The sequence below is a fragment of the Triturus cristatus genome, chromosome 8 (assembly GCF_964204655.1).
Source record: "Triturus cristatus chromosome 8, aTriCri1.1, whole genome shotgun sequence".
NCBI lineage: Eukaryota > Metazoa > Chordata > Amphibia > Caudata > Salamandridae > Triturus > Triturus cristatus.
The window spans coordinates 421781810-421806550 of NC_140591.1; the positions used below are offsets into that span (position 1 = coordinate 421781810).

Here is a 24741-nt window from a genome sequence, read left to right on the forward strand (position 1 = left end):
TTACAGTTGCAGTAACACGCACACCCTTTACAGCGTGTTACCGTAAAATCTTTGAATACATGTGGAAGTACTGTTAGCATTGCAATTACGGTGACATGCACCCCTTTTACAGTGTATCGCAATTATTCAAGTTATGGATCAGCATGCTCCGCATTGTTGTATCTCCATTCCGGCAGGAATTTAAGCTACAAGCAGACAGCGGTGTGTGCACCATTTAAGCACTGGTGACACAGACACACCTATTGAGCATGTCAAATGTCTTCAGTAAAACACATACCCGTGCAAAGCAAAGGTTGGATGGTAAATTAACTTTGGTTAAGAGTTGAGGTAAATGTGAGACGGAGGAAGACTCCTTGCCATTTTCGGTACATAACACAACTGTGAGGTTATTACACTATCCTTGCGAAGCACTGTTGTGAAGTATTTAGCATTGCTAGTGAGATACATTAGTTAGCCTTTGGTGTCATGTGTGCCCAAGCATTTTCACTTTTCTGCCGTGCCAGAGTGAACCCCAAATGAAATGGCCAGAGTGGAAGGAATACTGTTTAAATTACATTTTGGCCATTGAGGAAGAAGGATCAGAAGAATTTTCTGCTTCCAGGAATAAGAAAATACTTTTATACAGTCTAGGTCCTAAAGGGTTACAAGTTTTTAACCAGATGGGGAAAAATGCCAGGCCTGGGGGTGGAAAAGGATGTCTTACTAAATGTGTTGGAGAACCTTGATGTGTACTATCAAACAGCGGTCTGTGCAGCGATCGAAAGGTTCAATTTCTTTCAGCAGAAACAAGGGAAGTCTAAACCTGTTGGCGATTATGGTTCTGCTCTTAGACAGGCTTTGGGGTTAATGGCGATTCTTCTCTTATGGATATTATTGCATCAGTCAAAAAAAGTGATCTAAAAGATGTGCTAAAGCAGCTACGAATAATGAGCCCAAAGAGAAGGAAGTGGTTTGCAAAGTTTCGAACTTGTACAGCAATAAAGTTAAAGATGGTGATAGCAGAAAACGAAAAGGCAAAGGCCCACACAAGAACAATAATTTGAATTGTTTTAGGTGTGGTAGCAAGGATTATCTTGCAAGAGATAAGAATTGCCGGTTCTCGAGGCCAAATAAGAAAATTCAGAGTGTGAAATGTATTTCTGAAAAACAGAAGCCATTTCAGATGGACGAAGAGTATTGGAATGATGCAGAGGGAGTGTTGTGTGTGGAATGTCCTGTACTTAATTTGGACATGATGCATAGAAACAAACCAATGTGCAACATGACAGTAGGTGGAATTAGTATCGCAAATGTAGCAGATTCTGGCTCACCCTACTCAATCATTAATAGGAAAATGTGGGAGAGAAAAATTCATGGAGGTATTGGGTAAACACCTAAGAGACAGATATTCACCCAGTCACGTTCACAGGCGAGAAAATTCCGATGTTGGAGTATTGTGTTGCCTTTTGAATTTAAAGGCAGGAAAACCTTAAGTAAGTTGTATGTTGCCAAAGCAGGGCCTTTAATTTTAGGACGGATGGATGGATGGACAAAAAAGCCCTGAACATAGTTTTGAATCCCAACAATGTAGATCAGGTACTCTTGTTGGAAGAACCTGAACAGGCCCTAGAGGTGAAATTAAAGGGAGATTTTCCGGAAGTGTTTTCTGGCCAAGTTGGTAGACTGAAGAATTTTGTGCGCAGGATTGTGTTGAAGGCTGGTGCGGTACCCGTTTGCCACAAGATCAGGAACATTCCTTTAAACTTTATGGAGAAAAGTTGCTAAAGAGTTGGAAAAGTTAGAAAAGAATGGTATTATTCAGCCTATAGAGTGTGCAGAGTGGCTTGCATCACTGGTGGTTGCTAGGAAGGCGAATGGGAAGATAAGTTTATGCACTGACCTTAGGGAGATTAAACAAAATTATAGTTGCCCTATCTCCCCTGCCTACGATTTCTGAACGGCTTGACCAGACTAAGGGGGTCACGTGGTTTTCAACAATATACTTAACTTCTGCCTACCACCAGGTGACCCTACATGCTGAGAGTAGGAATTTGGCCACTTTCATCACAGCTATGGGATGTTAACGTTTTGTCCGCAATCCTTTTGGCTTGGCGTCGGCCGCAGCTGTCTTCCACAGGTTAATGCACATACTGCTGAAGGATTTTCCTGGAGCAGCAAACTTCCAGGATGATATTGTGATCATGGTGAAAAGTAAAGACGATCATGATTGCAACTTATACAAGGCGTTAGGAAAACTCAAAGAATATTAATTAACCACATAATTAGACAAGTGCAAGTTTTGTAGACAGTCTGCAACATACTTGGGACATGAAAGTAGCAAGATAGGAATCTCCCCTAACAGGAAGATTATAGCGTCAATCAGAGATGCCTCTGCCCCTACTTGCAAGGATGAAATCAGGTCATTTATAGGACTCGCAGAATTGTATACAAAATTTTAAAGAACTTTACTGAGAAAACATACAATATTCGTCAGCTGTTGAAAGCCAGGCACTGTTTTGAGTGGCATGAGTTGCTGCAAATAGAATTTGAAAGAATCAAGGATGGTATCTGTGCGGGGACTCCCTCACAAGGATTGATTCCAAGGCTCGCACAGTATTGACCACTGATGTCAGCGGAAAAGGATTAGGGACTATGTTGTCCCAAATCTCTCATAATGGGGTAGAGAGCACAATACCCTTTGCTTTTTGATCCTGGACTTCACGTGAGGAAAAGAACTGTGGTATTGAACGGTAAATGCTAGCAAGCGTGTGGGCAACTGGAAAATGTAGACCGTTCCTATGGGGCACTAAATTCACTTTACAAACAGATCATAATCTGTTGCTAAATGTTTTAACTACCGATCGATGGCTCAGCCAAAGGCACTTTGCATAGCCAGAATTTCTCTTTGGTTGCTCAATTATGCTTATGAGGTAGAGAATACTTACCAGGCAAGAAAAATAAGGTGGCAAACTATCTGAGCAGATCACCAGTTCAGGGAGAAGCAGTAGAAACCAAGGTGTGGGATGGATATACTGTAAAAGACACACAGTTGAGGAACAGAATGCAGAACAAATCAAAACATTCATCCCCGTCAAGAGAGCTGGGTTAAATCCATCATACTTTTGCTCATCATACCACCCCAGTTTAGACCTGGCCATATGCAAATCAGTCTTGACCCTGTGCCTCCTGGGAACAGTCCAGCCTGAACTGCCAAGCCAGGTCCTCCCTGGACCGGACACAAGCATCCTAGGACCGGTTTCGGTGTTTCACCTCTCATCAGCCAGGGCAGCTTGAATCCAGTGGCACAGTGAGCTGGGATGGCAGTGTACAGTGTAAAGTGTAAAACAAGAGCCATTTTCGAGATGGGGTGGAAAGCTGGTTACGAGGAAGTTATGGTGCTAGTCAAAGTGTGTAATAACTGAACTTCTAAATGTTGCCGTGTATAAACTCCATCTTGCTCACAAAACCCTTTCTTGACCTCTCACAAAATGGTCTTCTACATTACCCCGTGTCGGTGCCCTGGGCCGGTTTCTACTGCACCCACGCATGGTCTCAGGAACCTGTATGGACAGCAGAACAGGTCTGTCCCTAACCGGTCTGTCTCTGCCAACGGCCTAACACCTGGTCAGATCACGAAACCCATCTTACCCGCAGGGCATGAAAGCTGCCTCCAAACAGGAATATGTCCAGCGCGCTCCTGAACTTCTGCATACCCCGGACTTTCCGTTGCCTCCAACACCTGAATTTCTGCTCCAAACACCTCAATTCCTGCATACCAACGGACTTTGTCGTCCCCCTGCTCACGAGGGGAGTGTCCACATCCTATAAGAGATGCGGCATGCCAATGACACGTCGAACAGTCTCCTGACACCTACGCAAACAGTGGGTCTCGGACACTCATCCATCTCTAGAGATTGTCAAATCTTTGTACTAAATAAATCTTTTGTTTCCTTGCTTCCAGAACTGTGGTCTCCCATTTTTGGTATTGCAAATTGGCGCATCAACGTGGGACCCATCAGAGATCCGGTGGTCTAGGCTAGAGGACCCGGAGAGGAGGGGAATATCGGTAACTAAGGAGTGCACCTACGGAAAAGCAGATTCAAGCCCCCGTAGCCGACGTCGCCAGTATCTCCTTCCCTCAACGGTGTCCTCTACAACAATAGCCCGGTCCTGACTGGGATACTTTTTTGGTCCACCTGATTTGTTTTGTTTTTCTGTTCTAAAAGTCATATTGAGCATGCCTTTGACTATTCTGATTTCGGATTAATTATTCGGTCTTTGCAAACACCGAAGGACAGGTAATGTGTTCTCAATTTTGAACAAACTGCAGTCATAAAATAATATCCTTGTCGATACCAATATCATAGACATGCCTGTCTCTAACAGATTAAGGAAATGATGTTGCTGTGGCCAAGATACTCTCGAAGACAGTCAGCCGGCTCCTCTGGAAGGAACCACTAATAAGGAAATGTACATAAAGTATGGTAATTCCGGCATTATTTACACAAAATTGTGGCGGAAATACACAAAATCAAATGTAGATTTACAATGGCCAGAGTTTGGGTCATTTGAAATTCCGCAAATAACGTACCTAGAAGAACAACTTCACCGGCGGAAGGTTAGAGCAAGTATGTTTGATTATTTTGGGCTTTGGAGGAAAGAAATACACGAGAGAATTAGGAAAGCCCAGGCTAAAGAGAATAACCAGAAAAAGAGAACACCCCAATCAGACATAGCAGCCCTTAGGAGGAAGGAAATAGAGCGCAATAAAGAGAGACATGACAGAGAATACAGGTTAAACATAACAGGTCAATATCCGGTACTACCCGCTAAACAAGACGAAGAGGATGCACTATTGTATTCTAGACCCCCCGCTTATCAACCACAATCGTTAATACAACCGCTACAGCCTCCACCCGTCATTTCTAATGTACTCCCAAACGCACAAAATCAACCTGTTCAGCCATTTGAAGCCACTGCCCCGATTCCTCCGGTTAGCGAATCAGATCCCGTGCCTCTCACTGTTGCTGAACCAGTGGTAAAATTAAAAGTAAAAAAACAAAAGAAGCGACCCCCGTCTGCTAAAGATTCAGACTCTGAGTCGGAATCTCTGGTACTAGGTCATGATTCCGATACTAGTGAATATAGACAAAACCATCCCCCACGATTAAGAAGCCATGACAGGAAAAGAATAAATCACAGAGCCCAGCAGCTAATATACAAAGGTGCCACCCCAACAGACATACACAGTGCAACCGATGAGCAGATCCAAGTGGTACGGAAAAGCTACCTACTAGAGAGGATGGCTTATCACCTAATGGCTAAACATGATGATACAGATATAGATACACCTACGGCGTTTCGCAAACCATCGTGCGGTAGAAAGTGGTGGGTCAACAAAAGATGAAAGAGATACTTTATTGACAATGATTAAAACCGCTTTACATAGAGAAAGCCATTCCAACGAGGTAGAACCTATTGAAAAGATACAACAAATGCCTGTTAAAGAAGCAGCACCCGTTTTTGTCCCACCTCGGGGCGAGGGGTCTAATGTTACTAACCCTAATGATCCCAATGCGTGTTCTAGATGGTTGTTCAATTTTGTATACACCCCCTGGACCAAAGCAGAAATGTTGCAGCTGCGGAAGGACATCCCTGATATCCGAAAGAATCCCACAGGATTCTATGAAAGCGTCCAACAGATTCTAAGCTCATATACAATGACTTTAACAGACATAATACAGTTTTTAGGACTTCTACTTCCAGCCGAACTGTGGAAACCCCTACGGTTTACAGATGATCAGGTAGCCCTTGGGGATACATGGGAAGAGTTGGCACTCAAAGATACGAATAGGAAACCAGGCGAAAAGCCACACGATAATATTTTAAAATTGCCCCAAAGATTGTTGACAAAATTGAAAACAATGGCACCCGAGAGGAAAATAGACTGGACATTACTTGCTGCCTGTAAACAGAACCAGGATGTGTCAGTCTCTGACTATTTCACAAGGCTGGGAAAAGCATACGCTGACTTTAGTGGTCAGGATGTGACCACTGAAACTGGCAGACATCTCTTAATTCAAACTGCTACCTTCAGTGGGGAACAGACTAACATCTAGTGAAAGTAGCTGGCCAGCGGCCACTTCGGCCACTATTCTGACTATGGCTCAATATTACGAGACACAGAATAAGACAGCGGAAGATGAGAAAGAGAACAAAAAGAAGAAATTAAAAGAACAAGTGTTACTTAGTCAATTAGATACGCGTCGCACCAACATGTCCAGACCAACGGTCTCATACCCCCAACCTAAACAACATACCTCAGGTACCCCATGTCAACTACCCAGACTAGGCCCTCAACCTACTGACATCTGCGCTTATTGTAAAAGACCAGGGCACTGGAAAGGTGATTGTAGGATTCTAGCCGCCAACATCGCTTCAGGTAAAACTCAACCCAGAACACATAATACCCCGACACAATCTACACCACTTTACAGGGAGAATAGATTCGATAAGGGCCCAAGATAGCAGGAACTTCAAGCTACTGTTCAGGACTATACTGACGATAATATTGAAATGTCATCCCTGTATTGGGCAGCATAGGACAGTCTAGGATGGGGGAAGGAACCAGTGGAAGTACCTGTAGATCAACAGGGACCATACATTACAGCATCAGTTGCAGGGTCAGCGGGACCTTTTCTAATAGACACAGGAGCATCCCGTAGCACTCTAACCACACCACTGATCCCGAGGGCTCCTCCATCCGGCAAACTCATTACATCGACTGGATTCGATGGTCAGCCCTCTGTCAATTCCTTGTCCTACCCCAACACCATTCTCAATGCAGGGTGAACAAACTTCAGCTACCTTTTTACTGTCTTCCCAATGCCCAGAGAACCTGCTAGGCTTGGATCTGTTGAAACACTATAGAGCTACCATTCGGTGTTCACCGAACAACGTTCGGCTAATACTGTACGATAACATTGCACCTTCTGCCCAGCTTTTACATTTATCACACATGCCAGATGATTTGGCGACTATTTCCCCCTGTCTATGGGCAACCTCCGACACGGACGTTGGGTCCATCCAAATGCCTCCAGTGCATATCACCGTAAAACCAGGAGTAACTCTACCAAGGATCCCACAGTATAAAATATCTAAAGAGGGAGAGGTCGCCCTCCAAACCATTGTTCATACTCGCTGGTGTAGTGGAACAGGTACCAGGAAATGTCTGTAACAGTCCTATTCTCCCAGTTCTTAAACGTTCCTCTACAGGACAAAAGATATATAGATTTGTGATTGATTTGCGAGCTATTAACAAAATAGTGCAGCCTCAATTCCCTGTAGTTTCTGACATTACCACCATTCTCACCATGATCCCACCAACAGCTAGAGTATTTACAGTTATAGACCTTAAAAACGCATTCTTCTCTATTCCTATACATAATGGCTCCTGTTTTCTTTTTGGATTTACATTTTTGAAAGTCTCATATAGATTCTGTAGAGCTCCTCAAGGCTACACTGAAAGTCCCAGCATCTATGGCCAGGCTTTAAAAACACAACTGGATCAGATTCAGCTTCCGCTGGGAGTGGCGTTAATTCAATACGTAGACGACATTCTTTTAGCAGCAGACACAACACAACTTGCCCGCAAAGCATCCATGCTCACCCTCCAGTTTCTTGCTGCTAAGGGACACAAGGTTTCTAAAGACAAACTACAGTATTGTAAACAACAAGTAACCTATTTGGGACACTTATTGTCTGAGGAGGGACGCACTCTTACACCAGATAGTATTCAAACTATTCTAAATTTTCCAACTCCTGTCACCCAACGAGATGTCAGAGCACTCATAGGACTGACCTCCTTTTGTAGACCATGGGTCCCTAATTTCTCCCTCATCATTAAACCACTTCTTTCTCTAGTCACCAGAGCTGTATCTGACCCCATCCCCTGGACCACCCAGCACACAAAAGCATTCATGACACTAAGCCAGGCCCTGTGCTCTGCTCCTGTGCTAGGTACTCCTGACTATCAAAAACTATTTTTTCCTTTTTGCACACGAACGATCCGGATGCAGCCTTTCCCTCCTCTGTCAGACACATGGCACCCACAAGCGACCGTGTGCGTACTTTTCTGCAGTCTTAGATCCTGTTGCTTCTGCTTTGCCCACCTGTCTACGCGCTGTAGCGGCCACGGCAGTGCGACAGACGGAGGGCATTGTTTTGGGATCCCCCTTGACAGTTCTTGTCCCCCACTCGGTGGACATATTGCTCAACAAAACCAAGACACAACATCTCACCAGTGCCCGATTACATGGATATGAACTCACCCTTCTTAACCCCCAAATCACAATACAACGTTGTACCACCCTTAACCCAGCCACACTCTTACCCCTACCAACTACTGATCCCCTCACACAGCCACCCCACCATGACTGTGTATTCCATACTGAAGCTGAAACGAAAAGTCGGGTGGATCTGAAAGATACAGCTTTCCCAGAGGCAGAAGGCCACTTATGGGTGGATGGGTCTTGTCTAAAAATACCGGACGGTACTACTTCCGCTGCCTATGCAGTCACTACAGCCCTTACAGTAATAGAAATAGCTAGAATTCTTCAGAAATCAGCCCAGGCAGCGGAAATAACAGCCCTTACACGAGCATGCATCCTTAGTACCAATATGACAGTAAATTTATATATACACCAACAGCCAATATGCTTTTGGCGTGGTACATAATTTTGCCCTGCTATGGAAAGAACGAGGTTTTCTTACTTCCCATGGCACCCCTATTCAGCATGGCGACCTTATCAATGCCCTTTTGGAAGCGATCACTTTACCAACCAAATTGGCAGTAATCAAATGTGCAGCTCACAAAAGGGTGACAGATGAAGTAGGGCAAGGAAATGCCTTAGCAGATAAGATAGCGAGACAAACAGCATTGGGGGAAGTACCAGCTCGAGTATACGTCCTTAAGTCACACACTGAGAAATGGCATGACGCTAGACAGCAGATAATTGACATACAGCGTTCAGCCACTCCTGAAGAAAAGGCCCAGTGGGAAACAGATGGAAAGATGGATGAAGAGGGATGCTGGAGGTCCCAAGATATGCTCAAATGGAAATTACCACAGGCTTAGGTAATTCCATTACTCACTATGACTCACTTACCCGCACATATTGGTTCCCAGGCCATGTGTACCATGCTCAAGGAAGTATGGGACTACCACCGGCTCCGCCCGTCAGCAGAGCGGTTGTCAAGCAGTGCCTCACATGTCTCCGACACAACATAGGTCAGGGAACTAAAGTTCCAATGGCAGGGTTCGCTCTGCCTACTGCACCGTTTGAAGTCCTTCAGATGGACTATATACAGTTAAACAGAGTCAATAGCTACAAATACGCATTAGTGGTAGTCTGTGCCTTTAGCAAATGGGTGGAGGCATACCCAACAAAGGATAACACGGCCATCACTACAGCTAAGGTGTTATTGAAAGAATCTTTCCCTAGATATGGCCTTTGTATATTAATGCGAAGTGACAGAGGGTCCCATTTTATTGGACAAACAGTTAAGAACATCTTGGGAGGGCTTGGGGTGAAGCAAACGTTTCATGCAGCTTTTCACCCCGAGGCAGCAGGGCTGGTGTAGAGGTACAATGGGATCCTTAAAGAAAAACTGCCTAAGATAGCAATCGAAACAGGACTGAATTGGGTCAATGCTCTTCCATTGGCACTACTATCTATTAGATCAGTCCCACATTCTAAATCCCACCTCACCCCATACGAGGTAGTCTTTGGCCCACCCATGAACATTTGGAATGCACCCTCTCCAAAGTCCATTTCTCACCTACCGCAGGAAGTTTTGACTGACTATTTGTATGAACTTACTGAAACCATGTCTTTAATCCATGAACAGGTGCGGGCCACTACTGAGGACAGATCCCAGGGTCCAGGCCATCACATCCTCCCTGGCGACTTTGTCCTGGTGAAAAACTTTGCCCGCACCCAATCCCTACAACCACGCTGGCAGGGCCCTCTGCAGGTGCTCCTGGCCACAAGGACAGCTGTCAGAGTGGAAGGGAGAAAATCGTGGGTGCATGCTTCCCACTGCAGGAAAGTGGACCCTGTCACCAAGGAACAGCTACAAGTCCAAAAGGAAGCCCTAGGGCACGAAAAGCCTGCATCGCCACACCTTGAGTCAGACACTGAGTTGGAACTCTGTGACGAGGGAACAGACGGATACTACCTCCGATCCAAGGCTAAGCTGAAGAACAAGGGCCGTTAGTACTCCATTGTCCGTTGCTGCAGGGCGGTAGTAAAATCTGGCCGAGGGTCCGAGGTACCCCCAATAGTGGTTTACCGGGGCAGATATTGGCCAGTGGAGCAACCAACAACTATCGGCAGCTATTAGGGACATTGCAGTACTCTCGGAACACTTGTAGAGCTATTATGGCTGGAGGTCACGATAATGTGGGACCAATCTCCCCAAAACCTGGATATGTCGCGATCCATCCTATTCATGAGTACCAAAGACTACGCACCCCCTTGAACAATGATTGCCAACAAGGGCCATCATCCAGGTCTGCCAATGTTCCCCCCGATGAAGAAAACCATCAACGACACGGAAGCGGTATGAATCCAGAGGTCAAATGCACCCGTGATACTACCCTAACGCTGAAGAAAGCTAGAATGAGAGTTTACAGTACCCGTACCATAATACTGTTCATTCAGACCATACTTGCAATAATTGCTGGTATATCATTTTGGATCCTCGAAGAAACAGCCCCCGCCAAACATACTGTATTACCACAAGCAACAGTTCCACCAACGCCACCTGAACATTCTCACGTACCTTGGCCGGACACACACCTCGACAGACACCTGGAGTTTCATAATAATACTTTTATTCAAATGTTGCACCAGTTCAATCAGGTTTCCAATGCAACAGACTGTTATGTTTGCGGACTCCCACCTCACGCAGTTCAGCACACCATCTCATTCTTAGTGTTTCCCGCCACTCCAGCCTACACTTGTGCTCTGATGTACAACTTGACGAACGTTTTTCCATCACGTTATGACAAAGGCAACCATACCACATTCCAACCCTTTATTTGGACTCTCCATGAAAAAAATAACACTATCTGTAATGCCTCTGACCCGCCACAAATGCGTGCTATTATCTTCACCCCTATGCAGGACACCTGGGGTTACACTTTCTTTCCTACCCAAGAAAAAGAAGTCGCCATTTCAATTACACCACGTCCTGGTATACTGTGCCTGCAAGGTCAAGGGAAAATACCTATAGGAACCAGTCTATGCGATACTACCATAACTTACAATAACTTCACCCCATATCTCAGCCTTCCGTCAGGACTTCACTTTGTATGTGGAAACAAAGCTTACACCTGGCTGCCTTCTGATTGGAGTGGCACATGCTATATTGCATTCCTGCTGCCACCTACATTTAACAGAAACAACTTGTACCACAGACAGAGGAGACGAGTACCAGATATAGACCAGACCGACAGCAGCAACCAGCAATTCAGCGATGCCCTGAAGGGCCTTCTACCTTTTTGGGGTCCCATGTCCAACAGTCTCAACACCAGACGACTCACCAGGGTCCTGGAAGCTACTGCCAACATCACTGCAGGAATACTGACCCAACACACAGCCGAGATCGATGCTACACGAATGGTTTCCCTTCAGAATCGCATGGTGCTCGACGTCATCCTGGCAGATCGGGGGGGGAGCCTGTCGCATCATCGGGGCCAGTTGCTGTGTGTATATTCCCGATTCATCACCCTCTGTCTATGAAGCAATTTCTAAACTACACCGGATTGCCACTGAAATATGCCCAGACAATGGGACCCCTTGGACCTGGACAACTGGTTTTTGGAACAATCTGATCACTTGGGGATGGAAGATACTGGTGTTCCTCACGATCCCCTTGGGTACCGTGTTCTTTTGCTGCCTGTGCATTCATTGTGGCCCAGCACTTTGTTCTCTGTGTGCTTCCACTTGCAGATCCACCCCTATGACACATCAGGCTGAAAACAGCAAAGTACTATATCATCAGGCATTTGAAGACCTCTGTAATATTGACATTCACTAATGATGTTGCACACGGCAAGAGGAGGGACTGTAGTAACTGAACTTCTAAATGTTGCCGTGTATAAACTCCATCTTGCTCACAAAACCCTTTATTGACCTCTCACAAAATGGTCTTCTACATTACCCCGTGTCGGTGCCCTGGGCCGGTTTCTACTGCACCCACGCATTGTCTCAGGAACCTGTATGGACAGCAGAACAGGTCTGTCTCTAACCGGTCTGTCTCTGCCAACGGCCTAACACCTGGTCAGATCACGAAACCCTTCTTACCCGCAGGGCATGAAAGCTGCCTCCAAACAGGAATATGTCCAGCGCCCTCCTGAACTTCTGCATACCCCGGACTTTCCGTTGCCTCTAACACCTGAATTTCTGCACCAAACACCTGAATTCCTGCATACCAACGGACTTTGTCGTCCCCCTGCACACGAGGGGAGTGTCCACATCCTATAAGAGATGCGGCATGCCAATGACACGACGAACAGTCTCCTGACACCTACGCAAACAGTGGGTCTCGGACACTCTTCCTTCTCTAGAGATTGTCAAATCTTTGGACTAAATAAATCTTTTGTTTCCTTACTTCCAGAACTGTGGTCTCCCATTTTTGGTATTGCAAATGTGTGAGTATGTGTTACAGGGGTGGGCAGATAACAGGAACGTCTCTGAAGAATGCAAGATATTTTGGAATCCAAGGGAGGAATTCTCTCTCTCTAGCACAGGGTTCCTTTTCAGGGGGGGCAAAGTTGTTCCTCTGCACAATCACTGTCAAAGAATTGTGTTAAAGCACAAAGGGCATTTGGGGATTGCTAAGTCTAAACATAGGGTTAAGAGTTCCTACTGGTGGCCTGGAGTAGATTTAGGTATGGAAAAGTTTGTGAGGAATTGTGAACATTCTGCAAGTGCTAACAAAACTCAAATTGAGTACCCAAGAACATTATTGTGTTCATTGACATGTATTCCAAGTGGCTTGAGTTGAAGATATGTGAACAGGCGGATGCAGCGTGTGTGGTCATGTTCCTGGGAAAAACAAAGAAGCAATTCTCAGGTCACTTTTGAGTGATAACGGTCTATAATTTTTAGCTAAGTTTACTACATTTCTTTCAAGGAACGGCATTAAGAAGAAAAAGACTCCTGTGTATCACCCTACCAGTAATGGGACTGTGGAGAGATTCAACAGGGGGATCCTGGATTGTATTCAAGCTGCAATGCAGAAAAAAACTGGGAACTGGAACTTGGAAAATTGGTGCGGTCCCATCTCCTACAGTAACGGGTACAGACCCTTTAAAATTTTGAAGGGGCGTAATCGGTTTACTAAAGACAATTCAGTGTGGATGTCTCATGAAAAATCAGAGTAAGTGGTCATCTGAGGTTGTCAAAGCAGATTCGGAGAAGGCACGCCAGACTTACAGAAGTACTATGAGGGGAATCATAGAGTGAAGGAGGTCACTCTTGAAGAGGGTGACTGGGTGTGGGTGTCAAGCTGGATAAAAGTGTTAAGGGTGGCAGTCACTTTTCTGAACCATTGCAAGTGTGCAAGGTGTATTTGTGTTCAGTCAAGCTTAGTAATGGTAAAGTTTGGCATTTTAGCAAGCTGTCTAAATGATAATAAGATTTTGTCATAGGGCTGTGGAGGTTCAAAAACTCCTGGAGCATGGCTGCAGGAGGAAGATGATAATGGAAGCCAAATCATAGTGCTGTCCAAGTTCAGCAAAGTACCCTTAATCTTCAGACTCTGTCTCTGGATGCTGAAGACGTGTTTCTTCTTGGAGAAATGTGTTAATTAACGAGTAATGTTAAGGAACGAGTCTTCTCAGATGTTGGAACCTCACAGCAAAGGGGTTAGGAGGACAAGTTCAGGCAGGGCTATATCGCTGCCCACAAAGTTAAAAGATTTTGTGATGGGGTATTGGCTCAGGTACATATGCATCAATTTCTTCTGTATGCATTATTACCGGGTGTTAAATATGAAAAAAATTCTGGAAATTAAAGGCACATTACTTTACAGTGTTAATCCTAATACTGTAATTTTTAGGTCTCGCCTGACCCAGCGCATGCGCTGGTCTGGCGAGACTTATTGAGAGGGCTCCAAAAAGTGCTACCAGGCCAGCCTAGAGCTACAGTGCATGTGCGCGGGCGCCGCGTTTTACCGGGATTACTTTCACTTTCGGCCACACGGTCGCTTTGATGTTTGATGTGATCCCGATCGCGCCGCACGGCCGCTTTGCATAGCCAATAGGTCTCGCTTTTGGGACCTTATAAGTATTTAGTTATGCAACTGTTGCATGGCTAAACACTTATAAGGTCCCAAAGGCGAGACCTATTGGCTATGCCAATGCTTGTTTAGGTGAGGATTCTACTGTTCCATTTATTTCTTGTGAATTATCTCCAGTTGTGGAGTGTTAAATTCTTTGCTATTAAAACAGGCAAAGGTAACGCATTGGTATTGCCTATGTAATGAATAAAGCGCTGTTTTCACCAAGCATTGTCTAGGAGAAGGAAAGAGCTCCCTGACAGATAAGAGGAATGGTGAGTATGTGGTGCAGCAGCCAAAGCTGCTCACTCAAGAGCTGGGGATCCCGGTTCGAGTCTCGGCGGCGCAGCCCAACATAGTCTGATTCTATGCATATCACTTAATCTCTCTGGATGATAAATTGTTCTATAAATCTGCTGCAAGAGTAAAAGACAAAGCTTTATGAAAATCTAGTTCCACCAAAGCGGATGTTAACAGTATTTCGGCAGCAGGAAACTGATAAGGGAAGCAGACAAGGAACAAGCATTGATAAATGCAGGAAAATATGCTACAGCCAATAGAAATGGAGGAAAGGTAAGTGGCCCGCACAGGAACCAATGAGAAGTCAGGAAAGAGAGCAGGCTGGATTTAAGTCCCTTTTAAGTTTATATAAAAAATAATAGATTTCTCAGGCACAGGCGCGCACTGTGCAGACAAAACCTGAAAAAGGAAGATGTGTGGTGTTGCTCTGTATGGTTGTCATGGTAAATTGGCCATAGTGGCTGACCTAATGCGATTCTTGTATGGAATGTTGATGGTGACCGTTGTATAGGACAGTTGGTGCGGACTTCGGCTGTGAAGGACGTACTTGCCTGCGCTCCCCTATTCTACAATAAACTTGTGCGTTATTGAAGATTATACGTCAGACTTCCTTCACACTTTTGTATTATTTTGGGGACAATACCAACCAAACTAAGTCTGAAAAGTAGCTTGTGCACTCAAGAAGTTTGACAAAATATCCCTTGCATCACTTTCAGACTAGGCCTTGAAATATGTTCAGATTCACAACAATTATTTATTTCCGTTGAACACCTGCATTGCCCGTTAGGACTGGCTGGATTGTAAATCCATTAAGACGATTCCTACACTACCAACAGCGAAACAAGCAAGATGTGCAGATTTACATTATCCTACAGCGAAGACCAACTTAGAATATTTGCTCATATATCATAATGTCCTCTTCTACACCGGAGGAGATTAATCTTAAGCAATCAGTTACTAAGTGTAAAAACAAACACACACCCCATGTACCTTACTTTGCGCTGAACAGGTGAACAACTTTCAGGCATCTGCCAATCAACAGACAATTCTTGAACAACCAGGGGTGTGGAATTCCTATAGCCAGACGCCCAGGACATATTGTTTGGGGACAAGACGTTTTCATGTTTATTTTGTCCTTGAGACAAGTAGGCCCCACCCCCTGCAGCACAAAACTCTTTGGCCGACAGCTTACAGTACTACACTATGGATCAGGAAAGGGCATTGGCTAGAGTTAAGGTAATATTTGTGTCCATATCTTAATGCTTTTTGAACTTCCATTCATGGTTTATTAATACAAAGCCTTTATTATTAGGGTGAGTGCTCTAATGAAAGGTTTTAAATTCAGACTGCACTACTGACAGTGGTCCCAGTATAAACGAGCATTTGCAATGCAATCGGTCTCGCCTTTGGGACCTTACATGTATTTAGGTATGCAGCACATTAGCCTGGGTGCTGAAACATCTACTGTTCTTTAACAAGGTGGAAAGTAAGCACCAAACTGCGTGACACGCCAGGTATGATGAACACATGGAGAGAAATATTGCCTTTTAGCTGTAAATGGTATAGTCCAAAGCTCTGTTTCTAATATAAAATTAGGGAATCGGTTGTCATATCACTGAAAATACAAGATTTGAAAAAAATATTATGGTCTAGGGGTGCTCGTGGAAGACAATTTATATGGAATGGAATCTAGAGAATGCTAAAGTAATTCTGGTATTTTACTGACCTCTGCTGGTCATTTTCTATCAAGAAAGTTAAATAGAGGCAGTTGCCAGAAAAATGAAAAAAATAAAGTCCCTAAGGAGAAAGCAATTCTGGTATTTTACTGACCTCTACTGGTCCTTTTTTATTAAGACACTTAAATAGAGGCAGTTGAACAGAAAAAAAATCCCTAAGCGGAAGCATACAAGTCCCAGTGCTGATCTCCAGAGCCCACAAAGTACATACACATAAGTATATACTAATATAGAAGTATAAACTAAAGTATATACAAGAGGTCTTGAATGCTCGACCTAAAAAGTGTACCAACGTTTGCAAAGTTGATAAATATTTAGCTACAAAAATAATGCTCTCTGACTAAATGCAAATATATGTACAATCTTGAAAGCAAGATTGATGATTCTTTGCTTTAAAAAAAAAATAATAATAATAATAATAATAATAAGGAACCATTTTGCTAATTTCTTTGACGCATCATTTAGTAAAATGTATTAGTGCATGCTAGTATTTCCCAAAAAACTCAGAATGGAAAAAAGTGTAACCAGTTTCAACAAAATTATAGGAAACAGGAAAATAAACTAGCATTGGCAAAGCCAATAGGTATGACATAGGTAGTCAGCCTTTTGGTTTGGTCAAAGAGTCTTGTTTTGAACATGGTTTTTGTACAACTTTATTGTTGTGGGAGCTGCCGGGCCCTCGTCGTCCTAAGTAACATTGGTCAAAGCAAAAATATTTGGGGTTTTAAAAAAAATACACATTGCCACAGTAGTTCCTGGCACTGAACAATTTTGTGTGCCAAAATGCTCCTTATGACAGAGCGGAACACTGTCACAGTGAAGCCAGCTGGTAGATAGCGAGAGACAGAATTTTAATAACAAAAGGTCTTGGCTAACGCCAGACCTAAATAACCAATTCTTAACGAATGAGACAAAAGTGCACCCATGGTATAGGTCCCTGCAGTAGTGCAGATTTACAGCTTTCATGAATTCACAAGAATATACGAAAGTAGGTCAGGAAATCGTACTCATAGAAAATATTTGTGAACTGCATTTTAGCACGAACAAATATGTATGTGTAGATTTCTTATGCGAAAATCTGTTGAGCGGTAGCATGCTCACTTTCTCACAACCCACTGTTTCTTTCCCAACCCTGGAAAACGTTTTATTTCAGCCCTCGTCAGGAGTAAAATTCCAACCTTTCTCTGTATTGGAAAAAAGATTGGATAGGAGCTGATGAAAACTCATAAAACATCCAATTTACTAAGTTTGCACAGACTCAAAAGGGCATTCTAATAATGAGGAACCATCGCTTACCGCTACTTCTAACCTTGTTATGTAGATCTGCAGAAAGGCAGCAAAATAAGGGAATTGCTAGTATTCAAAGCCTATTATTGGAGGAGCTCTGGCATAATCAAAGACGCTATTGTCAGAGCACTTATAGAATGAGAGTGTTGCCATAATTTGTCGCCGCACCACATGGTATCCAAAGGACAAGTGTATGAATACTTTATTAAATTCCACACCCCTGAATAACAGACAATCTCATGAGACATATGGAACGGAGATGAATCATCGAAGTCTTCAAACATATTTTTAAGTTGCAAAGCAGGAGAACCACTGCACTAAATACGTGATTTGTGTGATGTTGGTGTGTTTTAAGTAAGCATAATTGATAGAAAGAGTCCCATAGAAAGTGGTTAAATTTGCTTCAAGCTCAGGACCACCTGTGAAAATCTGATTCAACAACATATTCAATTGGCAAAGACCAACAGTTCAACTAATGATATGTAGTACCAACAGAAGATAGATGGACCAGCATTAAAAGTGTGATAAAGTATACAGAAATAAATGAAAATTCACAACTGGGCAAAAATGACAAATAGCTGCCTACAAAATATTGTGCACTGCCACAGCAGAATACCATGTCGAGGTTTTGCAATCCGATTTAAATTCATTTAAACATATGTACACCAGACTAGCTTCTTTTGTTTGCCTGGACCTAGACAGATTAAGGGGAGGGGGTACTGTACTGCAGTTTGCTTTCAAGATACTTATGAAAAATATGTTTCAACTACAACACACAAACCTCAAAATACCTTCTTGTCCATTATTTTTGGCCTCTTTACTCAACCCAAAGGACAACAAGTAAATTAATTTGATAGTCAAAGTTCCTTAAAAAAATTCTAGATATTTCATACTCCTGGAACTGTAAAATACCAGTTGTTGGGTACTCATCTCTGCAGTGTGTTTGATTTTTATGTGTTGCGATGGAATCCAATAACTCCTTGAAGCTAAGCATAGAAGTGCCATGCTCAAACTCAAAGTTGCCATTTGTGTATGTGTATTTGACACCTCCTTCTAACAATACCATTTGCATTTTAGCCAATGCATCACAGACTCTGCCTACTCTGAATCTGGAAGGCTGGGACCAGGGGTCAGTCACACATTGGCTTCATTACATATAGTCCAAGTGCTAAACCAGCAGCCAGTTCTGGCTTATTAACTGAACTCTTCACATTGGGAATGGCAGTCCACAGTTAAAGGAAAAACCAAAACTACACGCCCCATAATACAGTCTACTTCTAAGAACAAGCATTGGCATAGCCAATAGGTCTCGCTTTTGGGACCTTATAAGTGTTTAGTTACGCAACTGTTGCATGGCTAAACACTTATAAGTTCCCAAAGGCGAGACCTATTGGCTATGCCAATGCTTGTTTTTCTTTTTATCTTATGTGGGGAAGTGTTTCCATATCGTGAGTGATGACCACCGAGGTTCTGTTATGGGATGTAGTGCTGGAGCAGAGTTTTCAGTTTGAAAATTCTGTGGCTTTTGAAGCTCTGGCATGTCTATTCGTTGTACTAATTTATTAATAATTAATAATTAATTATTTGTCTTGTGCAAGTGCGTTTATACTAATCAATTCGTTTGAACGACCTAACCATCGCGTCCCTCCCCAAATGTCCCTGGCCATGATACATCCTTGCCATTGACGACAAGATGGAGTTGGGCATCACTGGTCTGCCATCTCTGTTAAGACCCAAACATGGTCTGTTTCTCTTGGAGCACATCCTGCCTTAATCCAATCTTTTTTCTCTTCCTCTCCTGCCTCATCCTGCAACTGTTTCACTTCATCCCAGGTTTCTAAGACATTAGTAAACATCACAGAGAGTAAAGACATTTCCCCTTCTCTGTCCCTGTTGGACTGATTTGTTTAGCGCCTAGTGGATGATAAAATGCTCCAATACTCTGTGTCTCCGAGATGTAGTCAACCAAATTACTACAGGAGGGTGTTCTAGTGGCTAAGTTGCGCCTGCCAGGAACAGGTATTTTTACCTCAGCCCCTGCACTTGACTACAAATTGTGTAATTCTGGTTAAATCACTAAATCTCCTTTTATCTAAAATTGTACATATGTAAACAAATATCTATAAGGCCATTGTGAAATGCAAATGTGTAAATCCCCAACTGATGTAGAGCGAGTTGCAGCAGCTAGGTTCGCACTTAATAAATACAAATAAGTTGACTTGCGATGAGTCCTTGTATCCACTGACGAGCCGCGCGGCAGCATTACATTTAAGCGTTGTGAAACCTGCTGCACTAAAAATCCTCATCCGGGACCAACAAGACCCAAAGGACCCCGAGCGATGGCCATCCACACAGTATACACACCCCCATCTGCGCTCGTGCTTACACGAAGCAGGGTTGCAAGTGACGTACATCCTTAAACTGAGGCAGCTCGAAGCCACGCACGTAAACACACGTGAGGCGAAGTGTCCCCATCAGAAAGCGGAACAGAAACCACTAAAGTTGTTGATGTCGAAGCCCGGGCCGGCAACACTTCTCCAGCCGCAGACTGCAAGGTGGAGACAAACGAACAGGCTGTGTGCTCTCTTGGGATGAGACGGCGCTGCCGGGGTGTGCCCCCTTCCTCGTACCTGCTCAGTGGCGGGTTACTGGAGGGGTTGACGGGAGGCTGGCTCTCTCACCCAGGACCAAAGTATAGAGGGGCAACCGGGGTCAGGATGGGGGTTTATGCCTGGTGTGAATGGCTGGGTAAGCGGTAATCTGTCCATAAGCCCATTTTTGAGATCGGCTAACTTCCAGTTGGCAGTCAAAGTCAAACAATATGTATTTCTATCGGATGCAGCCATCAGAGAAGGGCCAGAACCGGATACCACTTCTTTACGTTAAAAATATCAGTTCACGGGCTTGGGGATATCGGCTGCATCCCCGGAGAGGGGTGCGCGCAGTGTTGTTTTTTGTGTTCCGCTCCCCTTCGTGCTCAGGAAACAATCTCTCGGCATGCTGTGGTGGGGGAGCGCATTCCAGGCGGGGGAGCGGACCCTTTGAAGTATGATGCCGAGGCTGTGGCTACACGTGCACGCGCCAGTGGCCTGAAGCGCTTCCCCAAACGGATTGCATGGCGGCACGATGCACGTGATTGTGCGCGTGCTCGCCATGCAATCCACTTTTGGGAGCACTTAGAAATGCCCCTCTTACTAGAGTCTCGCATAGCGATTGCGTAAACGCAATAGCTAGGCGAGACCTAAAAAACAGGAATGGCACAAGATGTCCCATGACATGGAGCAACATGGCATCACTAGACTTCTGTCAAACACCTCTGAAAGGCAACCCAACATAGAGGGGAGTCCTACATGTCAGCTTTAGCAGTGGCCGGCTGGCACGACTGACATACGCAGTCATGATAGAATCCCCTATAAAAGGCTGGTTAAGGGTCCGATGCAAGACAGATTTGCTTCTGAAAGGCATAAAGGGTTCATTCTTAGGTCATATAAGATTAGTAGAGCTGGTTACAGTCAGTAACATACAAGGATCATTCTGAAAGGCCGGCTGAGGTAGAATAAGACACAAGTCTGTCTTGCATCAGAAAGGGTGATTGAGTAAGGGAAGCGTCATTCGTGCTATGCACCCTCATATCTGAATGACTTTGGCTCAGGCATTTTCTGCAGAGCGTACATTCACTGAGAGGGGTCACTTGCAACTTCTGACTGATAACAGATGTTTAATATTACCATACTCAATGGCATTAATTTTATCAACCTTGAGAGATGAAAGACTGAGTGGAACCTCGAATGGAATTGAATCGATGTCCAAGGGGTAGGCACAGATCACTGCAGTGGATACATCAGTCTAGAGTCAACATCCTCAGCTAATGAACTATTCGGACAGTTAAAAAAACCAAAAAAAAACCTGCACACAAAATGTACATACAACCCGAATATTATATAACGTAGAAATAAACATACCGGTGACAGGAGACATCCTGGTTTTAGTAGCTTTATGAAGTTGCTTAGCTGGGAGGACACATGGTAATTATTAAGGGCCCTAATACAGGCAAAAAACAGGTCCGATTCGTGTATTTTTTGGCTACAGAAACTACAGTGTTTCAGGTACATAGCAATTAAAAACATTTTGCCTATGCATCTTGAAAAATCACATTAGTACCATTCAACACCCTCTTTACTGAGCCTAACCTAGTAAAGGTAACATAACAAGGAAAAATTTACACACAGAAGGGGTAACGTACAGCAATGAGATAGATAACAAAATCTTAACAGAATTTCGGCGTTACCCTTTGAAAAAGTAATCTTTCATGAAAAGACAGATTTGCTGGACCGCAAGAAACAAGTTACCATAAAATTTTTATTATTCTTATCTATTAAGGTAATGCCAAGATTAAATATGTTTTTATGTAATATTAATGTTGCATCTTAAATAGTGACAAACACTTGACTGTACAATTTGTACCTCTACAAAAGAACAAACAAAAGTGAATATATTTCTTCAGAAGACCTAGTTTGTCTGAATACATTAAATGCTATATTAGGAACGACAAAAATGAAGCAGCTCTCCACTACGTCCAGCTGCCAACAGACAACTGCATTTAGAATTTTCAAAGTTTCTTTACTTTTCCTAGAGAGATTACGGATTAAATAACGGGGAATGATTAAGCTAGACAGTGTAGATTGGTAATTTCCTCGCCAACATATGTTACCATGCATAAAAACTAAGTATGGAGAAAACAATTGGGGGAGGATAAACCTGACAACTTCCGAAACATTTTCAGAGGTTATGTTTTCAGCAAATGTTCATACTCCAGAATAATTTGTTGCTCCATTATTCGCAAGCAAAAGACTTGGGTCGGATTACAACTGGTCACAATCCATAGAATACTTTGCCAAATTCCTCTTTACAGCGGATCAGTTAATAAAAACAGAACCTGGACTTTGAGGGAAACGAACAGTCTGGGGCCTAAATTCAAAGTCTTCCAAAGAGGCTACGACCATTAGGTAAGCCCTTCCCTTGACACTGGCTAATATAGCGGTATTGTAGGCTTATCCAAAGTTGAGGCGGGGGGAGGGGCGGACAAATCAAGGCATAAATAAAATCACCTGACAAATGCAACACCTATCCACTACTGATCGGCCGGATTACAAGAGAAGACCACCTAACCTTCTGTCCTTATAGGTACTCTTACACTCCCCAGCCATATCTTTGTATAGTATAAGTTGCTGTGACTAATGAGTGGAAAGTTGTTTAATCTAATGTTGATGAAGCTCCAGGTTGGACTGGCTTTGTTGAAGTTCATTTTGCGAAGTTGCACAAACTGGCTAGCGATTACCAGTTGGCCCCTGATAAGAGATGATTATCCAACCTTCTGCACAGATCAGCTCTTTATCACTTTTACACTTTTCTTATGTTTTAGCTACCGCAACTGAAGAGAGAGTAGTATTTAATGCAAACGCCTATGCTGCATTAGCCTAGATCGGTTCTATTTAAACTTATTTTTATCAGGGAGGATTACACAGACAAAAGCAATTTCTGTTCAGCATGGCACTCTGAAATTGCCGTTGTGTATATTTTAGTCTTCAGCTGTGTAACACTTTTCCCACTGATGCCATGCATATTAATATTTTAGTTCCTATTTCGTTTATGGTTGTAACAAATCCTGGATGAACTGCCATAAATCTGTCGACCACAACCACATCCTCTGGTTTTCCTTTTTCCAATGGTTTTAAAAAAACTGCACACAAAGATTAGAAACACAACTGGCCATTTAAATGCCCACCCCGGTGTAAACACCTATTTGTTCTGGAGTCAAAACTCGAAGATGTTCAGACTTTATTGATAAAGACTGCAAGACCTGATACTTTTCAGCAACTCAAGTCTGTGAATACGCGGTGTTTACCAGGGAAAGCTGAACTTGGTGCCCGAAGTACCAAAATATACGTTATTCCCCATTACCGAATAAAACTTGGGGTGTCAGATTTTACCATACACATGACATTCCGTGCTCCCCCTCCCCCCAAATGCTTTTCGCACAATCAAAATTGTTTTTGAATGCCTCCACTTAAACCCATTCATTGACGGAAAAGAAGTGAGCATCTACTTACAAAGATTAACTTGTGCATTATAAACATTTTCCCTCGGTAATGACTCTTTTGAAACATTAAGAAAAAGTGTGAATCGTCTAAAGGGACTACCGTCATTTTTCCCCTGGGAGAAATACAGTCAGAAGCATAATAAGCTGTGATATTTACTTTTTTATTAAATAGATTTCCCTGGGAATGTTATGGCATATGCCAGAGTTCCTGAAACAATGCTGTTATCTCAAATGAATAGACCATTACAAGTAATCCACTGTTTTGGTTCTTATAGTTAGGTTTTTTAAATGCCTGGTTCCACTACAACTAGGGTCCCTGAAAAATGCTTGCAGCATGACCTGATTTCCAGCCTGGTCTGGGGTGAATCTATCCCACAGCCTACAGCAACGAACACGTCCATTGCAATTTCACTTAGGAGCTGCATCAAAAAGTAATTAAAAGGTTTCCAAACACTTGTTACAACAAGAGCTATTTTCTTTTACAGTGTTACCTAATTATCATATGGAATCATAGTTACTAATTTCGGGGGGAACTAGGAGCTTACCTACAAAATCTGCAAACCCAATGTCGGGACTATGATTAAGACGGAGAAAAAAGTTACAAGAGAAAAATAAAAAATATGTAGAACTCTCAAGAAGAAGCCCGATTTGCATTGCACGCAGCAATCGCAGGAAACAATACAAAAGTATGTTGGTCAATAATTGGCCATCTACTGAGTCTCAAAGAAATGAAACTGATCATGTCATACAATGTGAAATATCATACTTTACTTAAATAGACCAATCACTACTGATATTGCTGAATATAGTAATTCCTCACTCAAAATTACACAAGACAGGATAATTTTGCTCATCAAAAAAAAAAAAAAATCAAGAGCCACAAAGGTAGCTAGTCCGAATACTATTGAGGTTATCAAATGAGACCCCAACGCTACAACTATTTAAAAAATCCTACAAACAGATCAAACCCCTCCATCATGGAATGGGGCG

The 24741-nt window shown here is 43.3% G+C and overlaps 1 protein-coding gene and 1 pseudogene across 3 annotated transcripts in view; one reads left to right on the forward strand and one right to left on the reverse strand.

Annotated features, from left to right (window-relative positions):
• TSC22D1 (TSC22 domain family member 1) overlaps window positions 1-24741 on the reverse strand; it is a 346738-nt gene that overhangs the window by 295403 nt on the left and 26594 nt on the right. The window lies entirely within an intron of this gene.
• On the forward strand, window positions 11139-12084 carry LOC146802240 (syncytin-1-like; annotated as a pseudogene).